The 6,000-nt window shown below is 49.6% G+C and overlaps 1 non-coding gene across 1 annotated transcript; it reads right to left on the bottom strand.

Annotated features, from left to right (window-relative positions):
* Positions 1 to 5,399: 5,399 nt before the first annotated feature.
* LOC112063793 (U6 spliceosomal RNA) lies at positions 5,400 to 5,506 on the bottom strand. The gene has a single exon (XR_002891180.1). It is a non-coding gene; the product is annotated as a U6 spliceosomal RNA (small nuclear RNA).
* Positions 5,507 to 6,000: the final 494 nt, after the last annotated feature.

Raw genomic sequence — 6,000 nt, forward strand, 5'->3', positions numbered from 1 at the left:
GATAGAATACATGTTGGTAAGTGATGACATGTGGATTGTAATCATTAGAAAATTAATGGCATCAGACCCAGATCTAAAATTCCAGATCAGAAGAACAGGCATGGTGGCACAGCTGGAGAACCCTGTGTGAGATATCAGAACCAGATCCGACTCCATCTGCCGTCAAGAGGCTGTGTGACTATGGGTGTTCACTTAACCTCTCTGGGCTTCAGTTTCCACACCTATCAAATGGGAAAAGGCAAGGTGCTACTACTAAAGTCTCTGGCTCTAACGATGGATGCTTCCAGATCTGTTATTTTAATTACCGCACTACTGGCCTGCCTGGGAAGGGCAGAGCCATCAGACCACGTGGACTCGGTGTGTCTTCGCTTCTGCCACACCTCTAGTGAACCTATTTTAAGAACACTGCCTAGCAGTTCATGGGGAAATGTTGCCATGCCAACTCGCTGGCTGTTGCTAATCACCATCTACGAATGTGCGGTACAACCATCTGACAAGCGATTCTCTTCTTCCTTAGCCTGGATGCCTCTTCCAAATTGTCATAAGACAGACCACCTTGTTCATAATAGCACACAGTAGGTACATAATGGGTGTGCATTTAATTAATGATGTGAATTAATGACATGAGAGTGTATGCACCACACTGAAGCCTGTAAAGTGCTTTCCCATGCAGTGTATCTATTAACGCTCCCAGCAGGTGCTAAGGCAGGTATTTTATTGCTCCATCTGCCAAGTGAGTAAACTGAGGAGGGGAAGTGAATTTCCCATGATCTCGGAGCTCAGAGGTTGCAGAACCCAGACTCCAGACCAGCGATTCTGTTTGAAACCCTAATCTCTCTCCTACACCAGGTAGTCTCTCATCTCTCCAGCATGTGAAGGTCAAATCCTATATATTTACGCAGAACTTAAGAGTTGACCAAGGGCTTTTTCCATCCACCTTCCCGTTTCATCCATCCAAAGCCTAAAGGTAAAGAGGTGAGGCTCTGCCGGGGCCACACCTGGCCTCTTAGGTGTCCCAGGTACAGTGGGGTGGACGGCTCCCCTCAGGAGGGTCTCGCTGGCCCTGAAGTGACCCAGAGGCCCCTGGCAGGGACTCTGAGATGGACCGAGGTAACAGAAACAGCACGGTGGGTAGAAAGACCCAGTGGTGGGTGACAGGAGGGGCTCAGGACAAGCCTGCCTTCTTGGGAAAAGCACATGCAGCAACAGAGATGAGCCTTGAGGGTGAAGCCAGGGCCCCTCGTAAAGCCAGCTCAGAAGAAGCACTTCCTGAGCGATGATCGGCCGACTCACCTATTGACTGATATAAAACCTGCCCACGGGAACAGGAATTTGGTCTGTTTGTTCTCTGCTGTAACTCCAGGTCTGTAGCCGTGCCTGGCACTCAATGCTGGTTGGATGAAGGAAGGAAGCCCAGGGAGCGACACACCTCAACCCCAAGAACACATGAACCCGGGAGAGCTCCAGTGGGAGGCTAGAAACTACACTCTTTCCTCTCTTTTTTGGGGAAATATTTGGAAAACATGCCATACTTTTCACCTCAGAGAGAGACTTCTGCTTGGGAAGGGAAGGAGGGAAACTAAACTCTATAGAGCATCAACTCTGTGCCAGGCACCTTACGTTTCTTACCCACCTTGCGTTGGTGAGGACCAGGATATCGCCCCGTCTGACAGCTGGGGGTCTGCAGCTCAGAGGGGCGGCTGACCTGCCAGGGCCCCCAGCAGGTAAAAGGCAGAGGGTAGGCTCTGAAATCAGGCTGAAGGACTCTGCAGCCAGGCTGTCCCGGTGACACCAGGACATCACATCTCTCGCTGGGTGTTGCTCTGCTGCCATGGGGATTTGGAGCCCTTGAACGCAGCCCTCACCTGTTCCAAAGTAACCCGTGTGAAGCACCTGCTGTGTGCCAAGCCCTCTGCTGGGGCTCTAAGCTTCCCTGTCTCAGTTAATCCGCAGAATAAGCCCGTGGGGGAGGCATGGTCCCTTTTCCCATTTTGCAGATGAAGAAACAGACCCCCAAACCCTAAGCTGCCTGCCCCGTCTGTGCTGTTAATGAGTCCCTGTCCCTCATACCCCAACCCCACATTCCAGTCACCACGCATCCCCTTCTTTCTGTCTCAACGATTCCGTAAGGATGTCGGAGAAGGTTCCGTCTCTCCCATTTCCCTCCGAAAGAGGAATCTTAGGCTCAGAGAGGTCAAGGTCACAGGGGCAGGCAAGTGGCAGAGCTGGAACCAGCTCTGGTCTCTGTTTCTACCCATAACCGGAGGGTGCTGGGCAGACCAGGCAGGTGAGGTGGGGAGCGAGGAGGAGACCAGGAGGGATTGGGGGCCTGAGGCCCCCCAGGCTGTGTGCCTGTCGGTAGGGGAGGGAGTGGCTGGCCTCATTCAGCTCTGAGTGTGGCCAGGAAGCTAGAAGCCCTGAGTTGCCAGATTCACTGTTTTTCCAAAAGAAGCCAGAAATCCAGATTTTAATGAGAAATCTCTTGGCTTTTGAATGTTATTTGCTAATTCCAATATTAACAAATACAACATAGGTATTTGTACCCCCATGTTCATGGCATTATTCACAACAGCCAAGAGAGGGAAGCAACCCAATCGTCCATCGACAGGTAGATTGATAAGCAAAATGTGATCTACCCACACAGTGGAGTATTACTTAGCCTTGAAAAGGAAGGGAATTCTGACACATGCTACAACATGGATGCAACCTGAGGACATTATGCTGAGTGAAATAAGTCAGTCCCAGAAGAAAAAATTCTGTGTGATTCCACTTATATGAGGTCCCTAGAGTCAACAAACTCATAGAGATAGAAAGTAGAAGGGAGCTTGCTAGGGGCTGGGGAAGGGGAAAATAAGGGATTCGTGTTTAATGGGCACAGAGTTTCCATCTGGGGAGATGAAAAAGTTCTGGAGATGGACGGTGGTGATGGGTGCACGATGATGTGAATGCGTTTAATGCCAGGGAACTGGCCATTTAAAAATGGTTAAGATGGTAAATTTTATGCTACACATGTTTTAACCTCAATTAAAAAACAAAGCAAAAACTGAAGCTAAACAAGACATGTCTGTGAGCCAGATCTGGCCTGAGGACTATAGACTAGGAACTCTCTGAGGTCTGTCCTATGGGTCGTGGGACCTGTGTGAGCCCAGCCCTGGTTCTGCTGTGGTCCCAGACATGAGGGCAGACCCCACCCACCAGGCGCCTTCCTGCCATCAACCTCTGCCTCAAGAAAGAACTCAGCTAATCAGGTTGCACCATGCACAGCCTGCTTTTCATTCGGCCTTTCTCGGGGTGCTAAGGTTTCAGCTGTCCCTGTTAGCCCCTTGGTTGCTGAATGAGGTGGCCTCACAGCGCTGCAGTTTACAGGGAAGTCTTTAAGAAGGAGCAAACCCTCTCGGTCTGAGCACAGCCACTGGGCCACAATGCTCTTTAACTGCTGGGCCAGACGAGCAGAAACAGGGCTGCAGTACTTTGGGCACTTTGGGGTGCTTTGGTTATTTGTGGGGGGTGGGAAATTCACGGACACAGTGGCCTGAAGTGACTTATGTTTAGAAAAGAAGAAATCTCTGCTTATTCTGGGAGCAAGGAGGCTGGGCTCGGGACCTTCCCAGCTGACCAGAGGCTGCCCCACAGAAAGAACCCCGATGATGTTTGCTGCAGCGGGACGAGCCTCCTCTGACGGAGGGGCTACAGACTCATCAGAGGTCCAGGCAGGGAGGGATGCTGGAGGGCACGCGGTCACGCCCATTTCACAGAAGGGGAACTGAGGCCCAGAGAGGCCAAGGGATGGCCTCAAAGTCACTGGCCAGTTAGAGGCAGAGCTGGGTCTCCAGGTTCCTTAATAAGAGTCCTTCCCCCCTAGACTAGCAGTGCTTGACCCTTGGGGGTCCCAGTCTCATTTGAGAATCTAGTGAAATCCATGGCCCCTCTCCCAAGGAAGGTGCTCACACACATACAATGTTTTGCACAGGCTAGCCCAGCTGGAGCTCTAGAATAGCAAGGTGATGTCTCTCAGATGTCTCTTAAACCGTCCTGCTGCCAGACCTCACATCACCCATCGTGGGCGGCAGCTACGTAGAACTGTAATGAGTACTTACGGTAGACAGCCCTCCTGAGGAGACGTCAGTCCATGAGTGAGAGAGGATGGAATCACACTTTACCAACAGCCATGATCCCTGACACATGGGAAGCATCTTAGTGTTCAGGGCCCTTTCCCAGCCATTAGCTCATTAGGTTGTCGGAACAAAACTGTCAGGTAGGCTTTATGCCCCTCAAACCGATGAAGAAGTGGAAATTCTAAGAAGGTTAGTCATCTGTGCAGGAGCAAAGCTTAGGAGTGGCTGAGCCAGCCAGGACCTTGGGGCTCCAGCCCCCGCCTCCTTTCGCCAATTCTGTGCCAATACATACGGGCTTCTGACAGTTAACAGCCATCTCTTTGGTTCCCTGGTTGGTATTATACAGAGTAGAGACGTTGTCAAGAGTGACTTGAAATAGGAAGATGGTCGTTTGGCTTGTAGCTCAGCTCCCTGGAAGGGACCGCAAATCACGGGGCCACCTCGGCTCCGCTAGTCAGTTGGGAGGGATGTAAATATTTTCCAGTTTGGTGTGCTTGCCTCTGTGCTGTCCTCTTTCCTGCAACAACGACAACAACAACAAAAAAAAACCAGGGAGTTGAGTTCTTAAAGGGAACACACCAACCCGCATGGTATCTACATGAAGCCATCTGAACACATAAGCTTTTAAGATGCTGGGAGTCTCACATTCATCTCGATTTGTATTGGGTTTAAATCATGATATGTGTATACAATTCATAAGCTGCTCTCTCTAGAAAAGAACCTTAGTTTGGAATTAATAAACAATGCCCTCTTTATCTGGAATTTTTAAAATATTTTATTGCTGGGCTTCCCTGGTGGTGCAGTGGTTGAGAATCTGCCTGCCGATGCAGGGGACACTGGTTCGAGCCCTGGTCTGGGAAGATCCCACATGCCGCGGAGCAACTAGGCCCGTGAGCCACAACTACCGAGCCTGTGCGTCTGGAGCCCGTGCCCCGCAACAAGAGAGGCCGCGATAGTGAGAGGCCCGCGCACCGCGATGAAGAGTGGTCCCCACTTGCCACAACTAGAGAAGGCCCTCGCACAGAAACGAAGACCCAACACAGCAAAAAAAATAAATTAATCAATTAAAAAAATATATTTTATTGCAGTATAGTTTCTTTACAATGTTGTGTTAATTTCTGCTGCACAGCAAAGTGACTCAGTTATACATATACATATTCTTTTTCATATTCTTTTCCATTATGGCTTATCACAGGATACTGAATATAGTTTCCTGTGCTATACAGTAGGGCCTTGTTGTTTATCCATCCTGTATATACTAGTTTGTTTCTGCTCATCCCAAACAGAAATATGGAACACTTCATTAATTTGCATGTCATCTCTGTGCAGGGGCCATGCTAATCTACTCTGTACTGTTCTAATTTTAGTATATGTGCTGCTGAAGCAAGCACTTTATCTGGGGTAAGGTTTTTGAACCTTGAAACAATATGGGAGTTTTATGTGAAGAAGTATTCACGTGTATCTGTACAGAGAGGGTTTCTAGGTTTCGTGAGACTCTCAAAGGGGCCAATGGCCAAAAGAAGTTTAAGAATGACTGATCCAAAGGAAGAGAGAGACTGTGGTTCTCAAGGCTGTCTTCTTTCACCCATTTAACAAAGTTATCAGGCACCTGCTGTATGTCAGGCTCGGTGCTAGGCATTGAGGTTACAGGGCTTGCACTCTTGTGGTCAAGGCGACAGAGGGTAACCTAGGAATCACAAAAGAAATGTTATGTCCCAGATGTGAAGGCAGGCAGAGTAAGACAACTGCAGGGTGCCAGGAAGGAACAATTTAGGTGGGGGACAGCAGGAATGTGAGGGGAGAGGAGCATTCCAGGCAGAAGACTGACACAGCCTGTGCAAAGGTCCTACAGAGAGAGGAAGGGAGCACAGGAAGCCAGCGTGGA

Source organism: Physeter macrocephalus, chromosome 7, assembly GCF_002837175.3.
Source record: "Physeter macrocephalus isolate SW-GA chromosome 7, ASM283717v5, whole genome shotgun sequence".
NCBI classification, from domain to species: domain Eukaryota; kingdom Metazoa; phylum Chordata; class Mammalia; order Artiodactyla; family Physeteridae; genus Physeter; species Physeter macrocephalus.